The 18,914-nt window shown below is 39.1% G+C and overlaps 1 long non-coding RNA gene across 1 annotated transcript; it reads left to right on the top strand.

The window, feature by feature from the left end:
* Positions 1-12,628: 12,628 nt before the first annotated feature.
* LOC112986478 (uncharacterized) lies at positions 12,629-16,757 on the top strand. The gene is made up of 4 exons (XR_010390576.1): positions 12,629-13,046; positions 13,975-14,120; positions 15,598-15,780; positions 16,223-16,757. It is a non-coding gene; the product is annotated as an uncharacterized LOC112986478 (long non-coding RNA).
* The last annotated feature ends 2,157 nt before the right edge of the window (positions 16,758-18,914 follow it).

Genomic DNA, 18,914 nt, shown 5'->3' with positions numbered 1-18,914 from the left:
CGTACATCCTGCCACTGCTGCGCGATATTGCCAAGATGAGACTTAAAGTGAAATTTGCAGCCAGTAGGTTTCCATTCAGTGACCCTAAAACAATTTAAACCAGCAGTTTCTGCCATTACAGAATTTAGCGTGCTCTGTTCCTGGGGAGGAGCATCACATCCACTGAGTGCAGCACTATAAAAACCAGCTCCCAAGTACACTCATGATAATATAGCGAATTCTCCTGCATGTTATCCCTTTTATTTTCCTGCCACAAAAATAAAGGGCAAGCCTTAAATCCAGCTGAGCTATAATGTAAAAGTTGAGCAACTGTCATTTTTATTTTGGCTGGCTTCCCTGCAGAATTTGAGACGCAAAACAACCCCAAGCCTGCTGGGTGGGAGGTATGCCGAATTCAGAGGGCTCCCTTTACGTCTCCTGCAGTTCCTCGAGCCACAATGCACCCTCATTCCCTTCAGTTACCTTCACCGTAATGCTATTTTTGAACTAGCATACACATGTATGGGGTGCTGCTCAGCGTGACCCTGCAAAGGTCAGCAGAGCTTCAGGAGCTCCATCATGAAAGGAGAAATAATGATGCTACACAGGAAGAAGTGTTACTTTTTAATTATTTTTTTTGATTTCAGCAGCCCTTCTTTTCCTTTTTTTGCTCTGCCTCATTTTCCTCATCTGGGAGGAGAGTTTTCTTTGTGTCGTTATGATCAAAGGGAGGAGGAGGACGTCTGGCAATGCCGGGCTCTTTCACGGTGTGCCAGCATTGCAGAGCAAAAGAGGGGGAGGAAGGAAAAAGTGAGCTTTAAAAACATTTTTATTTCAAGAAATACTGTTTATTTGAAGAAAAAGTTGGTGTGCATTAGAATTGAGAAGCCAAACCCTCTGAAATCACATTGTTATGTTTTATGTCATGGAGAGGTGTAATCGTTCTTTCACAGCCATCTATTTTTTAACTCCGATGCTTGTCAGAACCCAGTGAGCTGGTTACCCTGGTTTCCGTTGCTTTAGCTGTGAATTCGGAGGTATACAACAGTTTGAGAAGAAACTGGGGAGACGAAATCCCTGGGTGGTAATAGCTGATTAGAGATGGCAAATCTTGTTTTTGAAAGCAGGAGCTGTTAATGAGACACAGAAATGATCATGTTCCTTTTTTACCAGTGAAGGATTCATCTCAGCAAAGCAGGCTAAAATTATAGGGTCTTGGAAGCTGGGACTTGCTTCTCTTCTAGAATGGGAGCAGCTAGCAGGTAGTTTTTACCCAGTTTTTAGTAGCCTACAAATAGAGTTGAACTTCATAGCTCATGCTTATCTTAATAGAACAAAATGATAAATTAAAACTGAGTATTTTCTAGCAGTACAAAGAGACAATGGGTCACTTCTGAACTGCAGATGAATTTAGACACAGCAAAATTTTTTTCCTACTTCTTGCAGAAAGTTTATTTTGCACTGTCTTATCTTTGAAAGGCCAAAGAAAATGGGACTTAGAATATTTTTATTTTGTTGTAATCTTTTTGTTAAGATAAAAGCATTCCTTTCTGACATGGAGGACAACATTAGAGATTTCAGATTTCCTTTTTAACTCTCTTTTATCAACTATATTGAATATCTTGCTTTATTTTTTTTCAGAACAGAGCAGAGCTTGCAACTGCATTACGAAGTCTGTTGGGGAAACAGCAGTATTTACGTAAAGAGTAGAAACCTGGGTGAACTAGTCATCCCAAATATTTCAGCTGTTGAATTTAGCTCTTTATGAATTATATATTTTCTGCAAATTTGTTAAATGTTTGCTCTTAGTTTACTAGTTTTTTGTGAAAACAAAGCCTGTTGTGTGGGTTGCACCTTGAATGCTTTTGTGACAGTCTCTCTCTTCCAGTGTTCCTATAAGTTATATGAACTAGGAGCCATACTATGTTCTCAAACTTTATTAGGTTTCTGATAACTGTTAAAGAGGGATTTTTGGAAGTGATTACAGTCAAGCTTCTATTTCTGCATGACTAAGACAATGTCTCCTTTCATCCACAGTGATTATATGAAGCCATCTAACTGAGGTTACATTGAGCTTCTAACTTAAATGAAGTTTAAAAGACTTATATTAGGAAACTGTATACCATGCCTCCCATCCATATCTTCTACACCTCGGATGACATTTCCTCTTAAAGATATTGGGGCTTGAAGACAGAATCTGTATAAAAGGAGAATCATAGGTTCTGGGGATAGAGATAGAAAAAGTTGGCCATTTGAACAAGATTAGGCCTTGGGAACTGTTCTTGCTTTACCCACACTATTATTAAATCACATTTTTTTTAACAGATAATATGACTTATTTTCCTGAATATATGAGTCATTTGGGAGTAGTGAGAGTTTCCAAAGAGGTATTTACAGGTTGTAGCATATGCCTCAGAACTTGCAGGGTTGGACTCCTCCCAGGAGGAGAAAATCATATCTAATGGAGGAAGCATCAGGTTGTAGGACTTATATTTTACTTTGCAATTGAATGTTGACTACTTAAAAATAAAGACATGAACAGCTCTTGGTTCTAGGTATTCTGCTTTCTCTTTTCTTTGATTCCAGCTTCCTTGAAGCACCTGAGATCAGTGATCTTGTCTGTAGCTATGACCAGTGGTGATAGAGAAGGGGCTCTTCAGGAGGAAGACTTTCCTGACAGCTGTCTCACAACGGGGTTAGTTTCACTCGGCTGGAATCTGTTGACCTCTGCTTTCTCCTGAGGTATGTACCCAACCTATTGTTATTTTCTTCTATACCAAAAAAAATATGGTGGGCAGAGTCCACCTGAGCCGAGTGGTGGGAAATTCATAAAAAGAAAAGGTGCTGGAATTAGCAGTGTCCTCTGAGACTAATGGCATCCCTGCCTCTGCTTTGATTCTCTGAGAATAGAGGAAATCCTAGCATTCATTTGGGGAAGCTTTTTCAAAGCTTGTTTATGCTTGCAAAAGCCTCTGATTGCTGAGTAACCTCCTCCTCCTCCTCAGCCTTTGTCCTCATTACTTTACATTCTCTCAAGTTAAATTACATGAACGATGTGTCAGAGTGGAGAGACGACAACTGGCTGGCGCTTCACTCCCATAGGTGCTGTCTTTGCAAAGTCTATCTTTCAGGGAATGATTTTCTAACAAGTCCTTGATGCTTCAGAAAGGCTTTTAGTGTTGCAGGTTGGTATTTGGAGGATACTTGCATATTCCACCGAGCATTGTGTATTCCTGCTGCCCATGTCTGTTAACATGGTGTTTGCAGGTATTTAATGTTTGCAGGAACTGTTTGCCTGTCTGTATGGTTCAGCCTTAATTAAGCATTGTTTTACCTGCCAGATTTTGATTAGAGTTAACTATTTTATTGCCTATTGAGACATGTTGAATTTGCACCTGGATCAAAAGGTATTGAGTGGATTTTGAGGCTGCTCAGATCATAAATAATAATGAGCTCAATGTAGCACACTGTGATCATTTAAATTTAAAAAATGACCAATATATGTAGAGCACTGGACTAAAATGTATCCATATATTGGTACTTAAGGCCTGACGCAGTTTCCTCCATGTTTAGTGTACAGCGTGTATCTGAATCAGATTTTCAGTTTATCTAAAAATATATATAAATATGAAAAGCCAATCCTTGGTCATTTTATTTTATTTCATTAGAGAATATGAAGGAGAAGAAAAAAATTATTTTCCTTTGCGTACCCTCCATATCCTGGAACTAATTGTGTGAAAATTTAACTAATAAGAAAGAATAGGTCTCTAAATTGAGTTGTTAACCTGGTTCTAGGTTGCAGTAAAATGTTGTGCTCTTAGCTGAGGTGTTAGGGGTCACTTGCTTAGCCCAGAAAAGACATGGTACCCAGTTAAATATGTCACTTAAGATGCTGCAATTGTTACTTCTTGCCCTGGAGGGGCCAAGGAGCAGACCACAATGTAGCAGACTACATCTCCTGTAAGGTTTAAGTAAACAGCTCTAGCTTAGAGATGTAGGGATGTTTGTTGGTGATGCATGCTGTTTCTCTGGATTATCTCTGTAAAAGTTGCATGATAATCAAATCCTTAAGAAAGAAGGATATTCCTCAGATAGTACCTTTTGGCATATCGTGAAAAATTATCTACCGTTGTTACTGATGCCATGTCAATGATTCTTTACCTTCAGGGATTTTGATAAGAATAGATTAAAAACAAACAAACAAATCCCAAACATAATGAAAAGGAGGACGTAGATGCTGGGAGTGTAGGCAATGATGCTTGGTCATCATGAGCATCATCTGCATTAATGCAGCTGGCTAGTCTCTGGGATTTCCCTGCAGAAATGAGAGGAAATTAGGTGTCTCTGGAAGCATTCTGCATCACCTAGAATAGGCTATTATTCAGAATCATTTCTTCAAAAACACTAGTTGCTCTCCATCCTTTGTAAGGAAGCCCATGGAGACTAGCAAGTGAGGAAAGTTAGGTGCCCGGAGCTAGATTGAATGAGTGTCCTTAAAAGTATAATAATGCAACTCTGCAAACGTGAACCAGGTGTCCTTGAGGATGCCATGTGCCCAGAAGATGAACAAGAAGGGAAATAGGCCATATTGAAGGCTTCTCTCTTGTCTACCTGTCAAAGAATAGGCAGATGTAGTCACAGTGAGACCAACTACTTTAAGGCACTTAAATCCATCTGTTGCATTACTGTTTCTTTAATGCATAAGAGCAAAATCATGAGCTCTAGCTACATTTTATATTCTGCTCTTAAAAGGCACCTATATATTTAACAACCATATGCTCACTGTTCCTTTACTACTTTATACTTAAAAGGATAGGTACATATCTTCACAGAGATGGTAGTGGTTTAAGAAAAAAATGAATTAATGCTTCTTTAAATATCAGTTTGCAAAGTTCTTTGAGATGACAGGTAGTACTTAAAAAGAATATTATTTTTTGCAGTACAATGAAAATCAGAATTACACTCAGATTTTGAAGCAACTGAAACCAAATATTATGAAAGCTGGAAAACATGATCACGAGCCAAAACCAAACCTTTTTAGTAAGAAACCCAATAAATATGTAAAAATAAATAAATAAATAAAATCTGATTGACATCAAGTGAATGTAGGCCATGCTTTAAACTATTATGTTTTGTAAATTATTGATGCTGTAGAATTAGGCTGCTTTCTGAGAGGAAAAGAAATGAATATTCTACTCCAGTGAAAAGAAAAGAAATGACAGATAAACATATTGAGAATATATTTTATCATACAGAATAACATGTTTTTTGGGTGGCATACTATTCATGTAGATGTGAAGAGAGTTGGGAAACTGCTTAAGCATGCCATAAACTCAAAATAGAGCCAGTCTGATAAGCTGCAGCAGCTTTGTCGTTTGTTTTTATTAAATGTGCTTTATTAGACTCTTCATGCTTCAAAGACATAAAAAGCACAACATATCTGTAGTTTCAGTCTTCTAATTGACTCTAATTTTTTTCCTCAAGAAGTCTTCATTAAAGGCAAATGACTTTGCAGTCGATACCTTATGACTTGTTATAATGCAAGTAACATTTAGCGCATCTTGTAGACTGTTTGAAGAATTCCCGTAAGTTTTCTAGCAAATGTCATCTTGCTTCTGAACTGAGTGAAGCACTGCCTTCCTTTTGCTTTGCTGCAATTTGTCATGCTTCATACTTGGCTAAATCTGCCAATTTTCATTGTCCTCACTGACAACAGCTGTCAGCATGCTGTTTATGTCTTCAAAACTCATGGTGGCAGCATCATCTAAGTAACAGGATTGAAATGCAACCTGAGAAACTTAAGAGATTTAGATCTGCATGACTTCTTGCTATAGCATGCTCAGAAATAACACCAAAAAAATTCCTTAATTGCTCTAGGAAGGAAGAACACAGCTGGCTGTAACAAACTGGCTAACGGGTCCAATAAAGTCATTATTTACTGACTGCTTTGAAGAACTTGTATTGACAGTGACAGAGTTAAAAGTCATTCAAAGAGGAGCATACACGTAATGCATCTGATCACTGTGAAAAGGCAGGATGCAAGCCAGCTAAATAATTTTCTTATTTTATTAGCTGTAGAGCAGAGTAGATGCTTTCCTTTGTCTATTCTTACTTATTGCAAAATCATGACTACTTTTGAATTCTTTTTAATCGTAAGGGTTGGGAATCTGAGATACAAATTGCTGACAATTCCCACTTTTGGGAACAGGGTTGAGGGTAATTTTTAATCTTCTGTGAGAGAAGTTCAACTTCTATCACTTGTGAGGTTATTTTGCTATGTGATATTGAAACAAAGTGTTTGCATTTTTTTGAATTTGGGGGACCCTGAGGAACTGCTTGTGAATTCCAACCTCTCTTTGAGTTTGAATCTGTCAGAAGTGCAGATATATTGTAATCCAGTCATCTTTCATCCAAACTCACAGCCAGGGTTGTGAAGAGTCAGATGAGCTGTTACCACCTTTCTGAACTATTTATTGTTAGATGGGCTAAATCCAAGGGTAGTTTTGGCTCCTTGGTGCTATCTCAATCTGCATTTGCTTTTGAAATAATTCAAAAGACTGATTCTGGTCACTAATTTTATCTAAAGCAAAAACATTTGAATTAGTAGTTAGGAGAGGTAGTTCCAGTTTGGGGCATATTTCAAATAATCATTATTTCTTATTACTGTTTGCTTTGACTTTGATTGTTTTCCTCTAGATTTTTTAATTCTAAGTAAAAGGGATGAATTCAGAAGGTGCTGACAATATTTGTTATATATATAACAACATATATAAAATGTTTCTAAACATTGTGACATTTAATATTACGAGTAAGAGAACATAGGTCAAAGAAATTTCTTGAAGTAAAAACAATATGTTAGAGATTAGTTTCAAATAATACTTTATTATTTGAAATAAATAATTTAGAAGTAACCGCTGTCTGCCTTTTCCTGTCTAAACTTGAATACTCACCTTCAAGGAGGATGACATAATGGTTCAAATGCTGCATTGGATATTTTCTTTTTTTTAGTTCATGCAGAAAAACAGCAGAATTTGAACTCATCTGACTGTGAAATGGGTGAGGATTCAGTGACAGCATAAAACACTTGCTGACCGTACTCCTTCCAGCCCAGAAGTTTCAGGTGTTCTCCTATGCTAAGAAAGTCCCAGCCAGCTCTTGGTAGCTCTGAAGAGGATCGTGAATAGCCCATGATCTTTTTAACCTGTGTTTCTTTGGGTGTTTTTAAGGAAGAGGAAGAAAAGGAGTAAGGTATACTTACATATTATGCTAAGTATATTTTAAGTCTAGATGCTGCAGTCCTCTGTAGTTAATTCTGATTGCTCGTTAGATGCTTAGTGCAGAAGAGTGTTTTGTCCAGCCATTACAATGTTGCTGTACACTAAGTGTTTAGTGATTAAAAAAATAAAGTGACTATAGTCTGAATCAGTAAGGTCCCCATTAGGTAGGCTGGATCTCTGGAGATAGCAGCCCTGAAGCTGTTAGCTTAGCCTGCTCTTGGGTTTGCTCCAGGGTAGTGCTTTAGCAGCACTTTTCCTGGATGAAGAGTTCATAGAGCTGTTGGGCTCAAGTTGCTTTGGGCTGCAGGTGCAATTCCACCCTTAGGCGATCTAAGTTGGTTGTTAAACTTTCTTTTCTGAAAGGTATTTGGAGGACTATCTCTTTGCCAGCATAGCTGTGGAGACTGGATGGTCTCCAGAAGTGGTTGGGCAGGGCGTGAGGAATCGGGCTCCTTCCTTCACAGCCAGCCTACTAGAACTTTCTAGCACTACCAGGTGCCATCTCTAACTTGGCTTAACACAGCAGTGTAACAGTTGGTCTTAGTTTGATTACATCTTATAAAGCAGCAGAATGGATCTATAGTAAATACCTCTCTACTAATATTTTTTTGCAGTGCTTTCTCACTGTAATCCCTGTATTAATACGCGGTAGCACTCCATTTTGCATCCATGGACATGTCTACATTAAAATGAGTTAATTTTTAACTGATTACCTAGGTTTGGTATTGCTGCATAGCTCAAAATGCAGCTACTGTTTCGGTGGTTGTTTTCCTGCCTTGAGGCAGGTTTTGAGCTGTTGTGACTACACCGTTAGAAGTATCCGAGACAGCTAACTCAGCACTGCTCGGGAATTTCCATCCAAGCTGCAGGCTCTGTGTTGTAGTAGCCATAAGCAAAGTGCCCATGATCAGCGAGGTGCACCTAATAGCAAATTGTCCTGTCTTAGGTGGTAAAAGCAGAGAACTGTGCCATCATGGGAAAGGTGCGGCCTGTTTCATTAGAGGAAGTGGAGCATTGCTCTTGTCAAGGAACAAGATGATGGATGTGGATCAGCTGTCCTTCTTCCACTGACACCTGGTGCAGCTGAATGGGAGGAATGGGGGTAATGACCCCGGGGCAGACACTAGTCTTTGACCCTGATGCTCGATGCACGATGAAGAGGAGAGGAAATGATCTTTAACTTGTTCTTCTGTGCACAAACGTAGCTACAGAAGCACTGTGTTATCTGCAGATGATGTGGTTTGTTGTAGCCCCAGAAGAATACCTTTAGTTCATACTACAGCAGCTAGTGCTTTTGTTTTTGGATACTTCCAGTTTATCAGCCAAAAATTAGGATTAGCATGCATAATCTAATGGATCCTGTGAAGGCAAAACATAATCTTACCAAAAATCAGGATGTATCAGTATGTAGCCTGCCCTCACTGCTGTGGAAGAGAGAGGTAATACCTGCCTCACCTCAGCAGCTGAGGTAGCTGGGAGCCTCTCACCTTGGCCTCTGTGTCCTGCTGTGCGGTCCAGAGGATAGCAATGCTCTGTATTTAGCCCTTCTTTCATATGCATGTATGAAAGAGCTCTGCACAGATGGGTAAGCTGTTATCCACATTTCATGGTGGTTTAGTGTGGTTACATTGGCAGGAGTAATTATTTCTATCAGCAAGATTGTGACAGCCACCACATATTATGGAAATTTTCTTCATTGAGACTTTTAAATTTTTTCCTTTTGTCTGATTCTCACAGCAACACAAAGAAGAGTTTAGAAATATAATTGCAATCTGTAGAAGAGATGTAACTAGACTAGCTGTGAAGCTGAATCACATTAGAGCACTGGGAGCAGAGCCACCTATAAAAGAAAATGAGCAGAAAGGAGATCACAGCTTGAGTAGCTGTCATTTGTCAAGAAAGGGGAATCGGTGCTGACCCACCAACGACCGGCCGCCCAGGAGAGAAGTCATCTTGACAGTGATGCCTTGTAGCCTGCCTGCGTTGGAAAACTCACAAGGCAGCTCTTTAGCAGGAACAGCTACTTCATTATCAGGCATAGGATGTCTAAGTATGATACTTAAAATTCCTTTAAAAATATATGTGATTTACATGTGCAACTGGGTTAACCAGTTGTGTAGAGTGCTCATTTGGTTAAATTTTCAGTTAACAGATGTTGAACAAGCAGCAGAACCTTTCCTAAGTCGAGTTCAGTTTGTAAAATATCTGTACTTCGCTACCAAACAATAAAGCTGACTGCTTGTAAGGAACTGTAAATGAGATATTGAGACAGTTTACAATGTTCTCTAGAAAATAAAAGCTCAAGTTACTTTCATTTAATGAATGCATTAATCCATGATGCAAATCTTCTAATGCCCTCATCCTTTCTCCATATAGTGCTTACTGCATCTTAGTTATATATGTTATGCTTTGATATATTTTTCTATTATCCCTTTTTTGGCTTTGCATACATACAAGCTGTAATAATATATGATAATTACTTACAGAAAATATAGTATTTTGCATCTCTATCTAGTAATAATAGACTGCTATTTTGAAATTTTTATTGTTAGTTGAACCTCAAGTCTTGCAAGAAATCATAATTAGAGTTCTACTGGATTCAGCCACATAGAAGTTCCCTTTTGAACCCCTTTCTTTTGATTACATATATGCTTTATAAACTAAAAACTTTCCTATTGACTAATGCTCATTGACTCAATAATTCTGGTCAGCATCACTTTCTCAGCTCTCCTGGGTGTAGCGTGAAGAAATCTAAAAGTCATATAAAAAGTTTTTTTATATATGTGATAAATATAAAACTTTAAGAAATTTGGAGTAGAAAAATATTTATGCATTCCTGTTCCACAAGGAATAAGAGAAAATCCATATTACTGCAGTATTAAAATATTAATGCATTGTTTTAATAGGATAAGACGGCCCAGAAATAAAGATAAATGCAAGTGCTCTTAGCTGCAATCAAGACGCATTTAAAAAAAAAGTGTATTTTAGACTGGAAAAAGAAATTTAACCTTCTGTCTTTTGAGACTATCTGTTATTACTAATTAATTATAGTACATGAGCACTTATCTGTAGAGAACTAATTACAGGCCAAAATCAGAGGTAGATTTTTTCTTAAATGCTTTTAGATCTGCAAATTCAAAATAACTGACATGTCTATGAAAATATACATTTACCTATGAAGTTCAGTGAAACTTTAATGTTTTCTTCTTAAGTTTAATTAGCAGTAGTTTAAACATGCCTTAACTTTCGCAGATTTTTTTTTTTTTTTTAAAAGAACTCTTGTATGTCAAGGAGGAAGGAGTGAATTTTGCCCCTAAACACGGAGCAGATGTCCCAGCCCTGGTGATCTGTGGAGAACTGTTGGAGAGAAGGAGAGCTTTTGTGGCGCTGTCTCGTTCCACTCCCCAGCTGCTGGGATTTCCTCCAGATTCCTCCAGCTCATCATTTTGGGGTTTGCTATAGGTGCATTGTGCCTGTAAACGGGGAAAGGTGAGCAAATTTGTGAGAGATAGGGAGGTGGTCCAAGAGCAGCTCACACCTTGACTTGTGAGTATTGCTGTGGAAGCTCGGGACCATCGGGAAGAGACGGTGTTACAGGGTTGGGTCATATGTTGTTCAATGTAGTGTTTCAAAGGGGAGAGGGATTGTCTGGCTGCTCGGGATACCCTCCGGCCTGAGCCTTGTACAGCCCTTTGGGCAACGGAGGAAAACAGAGACCTTCGTTGTAAAAGCAAGAGAACCTGACCCTGCGGAGCAGTTGCGTTACTGAGGCTTTATTAGGCCTGATTAGTTTTACACTGAGACTGGGTTATTCGTAGCCTAATTTGTATGGGTGATGGTGTTTGTATTTGTGGTTCTAGAGGTTTTGGGGGGTCTGATCTGATATGCTTAAGTAAATATAATTGGTATAATTGATACAAATAGCATTGAAAAGAAATGGAAAATCCTTCAAGATTATACTTTGGCTCTATTTATCTTTCACAGGTAAAAAGCATAAACTCCGTGTATGCTGTGTTCATCCAAATATGTTACAGTAAGTTTTTTTGGTGTCAAAAAAGAGATCAAGGTGTGTTTAGAACAACTGGATAAAAAAAAAAAAATCAACTTCTCGATCCCCCAAAAAATAATGCTCAGGTCATATTTCACAAATACTTAAGCTGTGACTGCAATGCTGTTTCCCTGTTTATGAAATCTTCTCTCAGAAACTTTGCCCTCCCATTGTAACAGTGAATGAATGGACTACGGAAATTATGGGGGCAGGTCCAGGTCTCGTCCCCGCAGAGCCGTCCTCCGTGGCCTTGGAGGTTCGCGCTCCTTTTCCTGTGCCTGTCGCTGAGAGCTCGCCCGTGTTCTGGCAGGAGCAGATCTGATGATTGTGGTCTGGGAAGGAAGAAAGGACGCGTTTCCAAAAGCAGCCAGGCATCCTAAAGATGCAGTCGGTTGAATGAGTTGAATTCAGTTGAATGTCATTAGACTTAAGCAAGTAGATTATTTTAATAAGTCCTTCTGTGTAGCTTTAGGTGTCCAAATAGCTGATTAAAAATCAACTGTTTATTACCACATTTGCTTAAAAGTAATTGGCTTGTTTTCTGGTCCTCCATTTTTTCCCTAGTGTGATATTTTCTGGGGGTAAGGGAATACATTTTGGTCAGCTCCAGATTCAATATTTGCATGCGGATGCAGCCAGCACTAGACCTTATTGCCTTTCATTTCACTCTCTAGAAGCATAACAGAAGTGTAGTTTGAACGCTATGATGAGTTCAGGTGATGGTGCTACTGATTCTGCTCCAACAAATCACTCCTTACCACAGGGTGAAATCTTGGAACACGCTTTTATCTTAAACATCTGTGACTTGCATTACTATATATCTGTTTCCAATATAATGTTTTCTTTCTTCTAATGTTTTTCCTCCCTCATGACTATAGTGTTTTTTATTTTTTTAATTTTATTTTTTAAATTAGTAGAACTGTTGCAATCATCCATACTGTTTTGTAGAGCAGAGATGCGGGGTTTGTAGGGAGAGGTAGTAATTTCTTTTATTAGAGTGGCTGATGTGGTTTGAAAAGCATGCCGAGCTTCTGAGCTTCTCATTCTTTTGTCTCATCCTGAGACCTGATGGATTTTTTTCTTCCATCAGTTTGTTTGTCTGAAAAAAAAAATATTGTTTCATCTGATAATTTTAAACATGAATTAATAGCTTCAAGCACTTTATTTTGTGGAACTAAACGGACACAATAGCAAAATTTCTTTCTACGTATTATGGTAGAGCTTGATTTATTTAGAATGAAGTTTAAGAATCTAAAATTCTGTACATGATCTGAAATAGCATCATTGTGTAGCTTATCTAATTTTCAAACCGTAAATTAACAGTCAAATTAATCACTGCATCAGGGTAATTACTTTAGGAGTTGTCATCTTGTCTCTGTGAAGCACTGAGCCCATCGTTAAGACACCGTTAGATATTGTGATATTTCCCATTACGAATGATCTGTTTCCGTTTGTCTTTGGTGCTGTCTAGACTGGGAAGATACAAGCAGGGCAAAGAAGGGAGGAGCATTGGGTGGAAAGAAATGGCAGGGGTTCTCTTCAAAACTCTTCCTATAAAACAACTGCTGTTCATGTTGCGCACAGTAAGCCACAGATGTCTAACTACAGCCATTCATGACCCCCTTATACACCAGGGAAACAACTCATGTTTGCCTTTTTCTTGGTGAAGCTGGTGGACTTCTGATGGACTGGCTTCACTGGACTTCTGAAGCTTCGGTGGAAGGACTTCTGAGCTGTGTTAGGTGTGCTGGGCTCCACCGCTTTTTTTTTCTCCTTTTGAGGCAGAGGTTGGGGGATAGAGTGGCTGCATCTCTGACGTTCACTGCAGATGGTGTGACCTGCTGGCAGTAGGTCCTTTCCATGCCTTTGTTGCCTGTTTTGCTGAGAAGTGAAATCATCTGTTTTGATACCATCTGGGGACTTTGAGTTGCATCCTTTCCAATGAACTGAGCCTTTCAAAACTGCGTTTCAGATACTGGTAACTCGGGCAGAAGTCACTGCACTGTCAGTGTCGGTCATACTTTTAAGGCTATTTCAGCAATTAGTTTCTTAAAATGTTTAAAAATGCTTTAAAGTAAAGCTTGTAATTTAGAGGATAAGTAGGTAACGCTTAAGAGATCTTACTGCTCTCAGCCACAGTATGTGAACTTGAAGCAGAGCTTGGTATCTGAGATCTGGTGGCACCCAAGCTGCGATGCAATGCCGCTGCCTTGCTGTGCTGAATGAGATCCAAATTTCTGCAGCAGATGCCTGGGAGGAATTGAGTTTCAATGAGCAAAGCAAATTTCTTACACTGATTTGAAAAATACCTAAATGGTATTAAACCAAAGCAACATTTTACTGTTGTCTTAAGCACTTTGAAACAAAATCTGCCTGAAAATCTATGGAATTTGGCAAAATATGGCCAAAAATCAAATGCATCACATTGATATCACAAAGTATACATGCGATTGGTTTGCAGCATTCTTGTTTTGATTAAAAAAGAGGGTGGAGGAGGGGGAGGAAGAAAAATTATTCTCAAGAGCTAAGTTTTCTAATATTTAGTTGTGATTACTTTTGACAGAGGGAATGAGTGTTTTCATTTCTGGAGGTTATTCTAGACAGAAATAAGATTGTGGAGAACGTTTGAATGATGTATTAATGCTTTCATTACTGATTTTTTTTTTCCAGCCACTCATTACATGCAAATAAAGTAAAGTGCAGGGAAATGTAAGCTGAGAGAAGTGGTTAGCATAAATGCAGCAAAGGCAACATCCATTGTTCAACTGATTCAAGGAAAAAAACTCTGTTATGGAGTGCCTGATGGGCTGAACTTGGTGAGTAGCTTGCATCATACAGTTTATGTATCTTAAGCAAACAGCAGAACTACTACTTTACCACTCAGAAAGCAGAAAACTACCACCGTGCGCAAGTAGAAAATACCTGCTATTATTCTGATGGAGCTGTCAAGGGAATTTTGCTGGAAAAAGTAGCTACGAGCTTGGTTACGTTGAAATTGGTGAAGTTATGCTGACATAAGCTGGAGAAAAAACAGTTGTGAATTCAGCCTCAGATACTTCATGGAAAATCTTAGGGGATGGGAGGGAGACCTGTATTCGAGTAAGCCTTTAATATTTTATACAATGACTTTTAGTATAGACCCAGGTGTTATCACTCCTATAAAAGTACCTGAAAGGTTATAGTAGAGAGTTCTGCTTGTGTTTGTTTTCTCATTTTAATCTAGTGAACATTTGATTATTTCTTGTTAAATGACTTGACTTGGGGCAGCTACCTTTACACCAGAAAAAGCTTCGGTTGATGATTGGTTAGGACTGAAATGTTAGGACCTGTTGGGGAAAAGATATAGACTTGAATTACCCTTGGGTAGGAAAATAATTTAATCTAGGTACTTGTGTATGTGTGAGTATTCTAGCTACTGAGCAGCTGGGTAAGTGGAAGATACTATTTTCTCCCCCTTTTCTTTTCTTTTTTTTTCTTTTTTCCCTGTCTCTAGCACAGCCTAGCTGATTAGGATAGTATGAGATCTTTACACAAGTTGGGGACCTCAATGGGTAAGGCAAGTGAATTCTGGTAGCTGTTTTGCTGTTTTTCTGTGGTGTGTTTTTTTTTTTTTTTTTTTTTTTTTTGTGGGGGGTTTATTTTTTGTTTTGTTTTCTAAATCCTGATGCCCATGTCTTTTCATGTATTTATCCGAATTACACCAGAAATTCAATATACTTAAAATCTAGCTGTTTGAAACATAAGTCTGATTAAAAGCCAGTTTTAAAATTAAGGGAACTTCTTTTGGAAGATGTACGCTGGGACAAGTGTCAGGAAGAATTAGGCTTTGCAGGCAGAGTGTTCTGAGATGCACAGTCATTTTGGGAAACACTTTTCTTTGGTAGCACAGAAAATGCAGACACAGAAATAACAGTTGATTGCTTTTCACTGCAGAATAAAGTTCAGTTTTTCAAATTTTCTTGGTAGTTGATAGCTTCATTAAAGATTTTTAGCAAGTAAATGCAGCTAACTGTGGCCTGATTCTTAGTTAAGTGGAAGTTATTAAAATGGTTGTCTTGAAGTTTTTGTAAAAAAACAAAAGATTTAAATAATTGAGTTTTTATATAAGTTAGAAGTAATAAGTGTAGGAAAATATTCTATCTTAATAATGGGCTTAACAAGGGAAGGCAATAAATCATTTCTAATTACTAGTCTTGTCGATTATATGTTTCCTCATTCTAATCTTCCAAATTGCATCCTCAGCTCAGATTTCTTTGTAAATGAGATTGCTTTTCTTCTTCTTCCTTTTTGTAGCATTTGTCACATTTCATATAGACATCCATGTCCATCAAAAGCACTTTCCTGCCTTTGGATCATGATCAACATTTTATTAAAAAAGATGGAGGACTTTTTACAGCCATCTGGAATATTGCTATTGTATGACTGGCTTCAGTTCTTTTAGAGGAAAATAAATGGACAAAATGAATTCTTGGTGGGGTAAGTCTACCAAATTAAGTGTTGATTACTTTTGTGTGTGTGTGTGTGTGTGTGTTAAAGGCTGTCATTCAGTTTCCTTATGTAATAGGGGGTTATTGAGAAGTTAAATCTTTTGGTGTAGGAAAACCTGAGGTAGAGTTGTTGAAAGGTGCATCCCCTTCCATCACTTTAGGAAGGCGCTTAGTACACAAAGTTGAATAAATAATGATCAATTTTCTTGAAAAACTGATTGGATCTTTTTATCTAGCCATACATTTCCCCCCTTTTGCCCCTCCCAATCCAATCCAATTAAAGGACAAATAATAACAAAAATCTAATACAAGCAAGGAACAAGCAATATCTGAGCCCTTAAGAATGAGCAATGAAGGTGATGATGTGCTCCTGATAATAACCAGTGTGCCTGAGCTGAGGTACCTAATTCTTTTGTCTAACATTCCCACAGAAGTAATGGGACACATGTGCTACAGAGGGCTTGAAACTGATGCCTCTGAATGGGGTGTTTGAACCTCAAATTTAGCACAGATGATTGCTGGGACTCTGAAGAGGACATGGGGAAGAACATGGTGGAGAATCTGGACTGGAAAGATGGTCATCTTTCCAAAAGCTTGCTGCTGTTTCCTTTAAAACAAGCAAACCAAACTAACCCCCCCACCCCCAAATGTTTCAGAGCATTGAGATACCTCAACTGTATCATGGTTCCTTTTCAACTGTTAAGGAAGGATTCCATCTTCACTGACGTCACTGAGCTAATCAAAATTACTGAAAGGAAATGAGCTGCCTCCTTTGAGTTCTTCATTCTTATGAATTAAATACTACAGAATTTCAAGTATATGGAACAGCCAGCTAAGTATTGAGTACTACCTTGCACAATTTAGGCAAAGCAATGCTTTCTTTATGAGTAATAAATTGCATACAAACGGCACACTAACATGTCATTTCCATTTTGTAACCATCAGTAAATGTGATCAGTTTAAAGCAGCTATGATTAATTCAGGCATAAAATAAAAATGTTGGGCTAATGACTAGCTGTACGCTCGTGGTGGAAGAGGGTGTGAGATCTCGGTCATCTTCCTTCCAGCGCGTGCTCACACAGTACGTACCTTGCTGGTGCTTCCAAACACGCTGGGCAGGAGAGATACAAATATTCGTCGATCCAGCAAGTTGGAAGGCTACGTGGTGGAGAAGTAAGGTACGTAGCCAAGATCAAGCGGCTTTATTGTTCTGCTTCTAACTGCTGTGTTGTCATCTAAGTGCAACATGCTGATTAAAAAAAAAAAGTGTTTAAGAAAGTGGTGTGCTTAGGAACAATTTCTGAGTCGCGCTGCTTTCCTATTGCTTCTGAGGGCTACAGACTCTATACCAATACTCAGGAGTTTACGTAAAAGCATACTTTAGTTTTAAGTGTATGTAACGTGATACCTTTACATTTCTCAAAATTGTTCACTGGTAAATTGGCAAAAAGTTTAGCCTGGTAGTATGTGTAATTACAACAAATAACAAAAGCTCTGGTTTTGCAGCCCTGGCCTCCATAGACAGCTGCTTACATAAGTTGTCCCACTGAAGTCGTATTTTTTTTTTTAATTTTTTGAAATGATTTTGGCTCTAATGAGAGCAACAAAGCAGCAGCAGTTAGAGAAGCGGTTTCTGCCTGTTGCCACAAGGGCACTGGGCAGCGATAACGGGCAGAGCATCGGGGCAGCCTGCGCTCCCCTGGCCGGGCAAGGCGTGCGTGGCAGCGCGGGGCCCCCGCTCTCGCCCGGACCCTGCCAGTCTTCACAGGAGGCTTAGCACTGCGGACACCTGGTCCTTCGGAAGTGCGCTTGGCCCGTTTACTGGTTTCACATGAGTCACTGTACAGCCATCAGAATCGTAATGACTTGTGGTTGTAATTATGCGATCCAAAATCGCGGGGTTGCTCTCTGCAGCTGCTGTTAGCGCTTGCTGTCTTTCGACTGCTTTGCTTTTGGGCAGTCTGGTGCTCTTCTCCCGAGATGGGGACCTTACTGATGCTTGCAGGAGACTGCAGTGTGCAGTTTTTTCTGACTTTCCAGGGTTTTAGTGTCATGAGAACTGAATTGTCATCAGTTTGCACTGAGCTTACGTTTTTCTTTTTTTCTATCTGCTATTGTACATGCAGTTCACTTACCTATGTGCAGTCCAGGAAAATGAGCCTGGAATAACCCTCGCAGCTGCTCCCCAGCACCCTGTAGCCACCATGCTCTGTTTATTGGAACCTGGTACATATTTGCCTCAGTACTGTGCCATATATTCCCTTAAAAGATGATTCTTTGGGGTTAACGCGGTGGCCAAGCACTGGTGTGTCGTGCAACCATATGGCTATCGGGGACTGAGTTTGCCGGTTGGTCTCTGTTCCTCTCAGCTGGCAGGAGATGGAAGCGCTGGAGAGGCAGCGAACCAGCCGCCGGGGGAAAGAGCAACTTGCTCGCGGTCGATGATACCCCTGGCCAGCACCCAGGATGGTGTTGATAAGCTCTGCGAGAGCTGTATCCAGCCCGCTCCAGCTGTGGAGGTGGTTGCTGTGTTTGGCCTGAAGGGAAGGCAAAAGTAAAGAGTGGAAAATCACAATGTTGTGGAGGACAATTGGTCCTGAACTAGTTTGAATTTAATTTTTTTTTTTTTAAATTCAGGGTTTAGGGTAGCCCAAAGATAAGAAAGTAAGCAAATAAGAATGCCTTGATGACTTGCAGGTGGGTTAGGGAATATACTTGCTAACTATGAAGTTTGTGAGTAGAATACGGATTTTTTTTTATACAGGATGAATTCTATCTGCAATGTGGTAGCTTAATAGCTATTAAAAATTAGGAATTTCAGGGATTTATTGCTTGCACATCTTTGATGTTTTTAATCAGAAATGGATTTAAAGAGCTAGAAAAATGATATAGAGAAGGTTCTTACAAAGAGGTTTAATGAAGCTAGAGGATACCGTGAAAGAAGCTGGGAACCCATAGCCCATAGTGTGTTAGGGTAATCACAGAAATATTTGAAGAACTGGTAAATGCAGAAGCACTAAACCACTTCATTTACTGTTTTGAGAGTATGTTAGGGCAAAAAGGTAGTAAAGTGGAATACCTGGGATTAGTTCTCACTGTGACTTTTTTGGGGGAGCTCTGCTA

This window comes from Dromaius novaehollandiae, chromosome 9, assembly GCF_036370855.1.
Source record: "Dromaius novaehollandiae isolate bDroNov1 chromosome 9, bDroNov1.hap1, whole genome shotgun sequence".
Taxonomy (NCBI): domain Eukaryota; kingdom Metazoa; phylum Chordata; class Aves; order Casuariiformes; family Dromaiidae; genus Dromaius; species Dromaius novaehollandiae.
The sequence above is the reverse complement of the archived record's forward strand: the minus strand, read 5'-3'. Positions and strand labels throughout refer to the sequence as shown.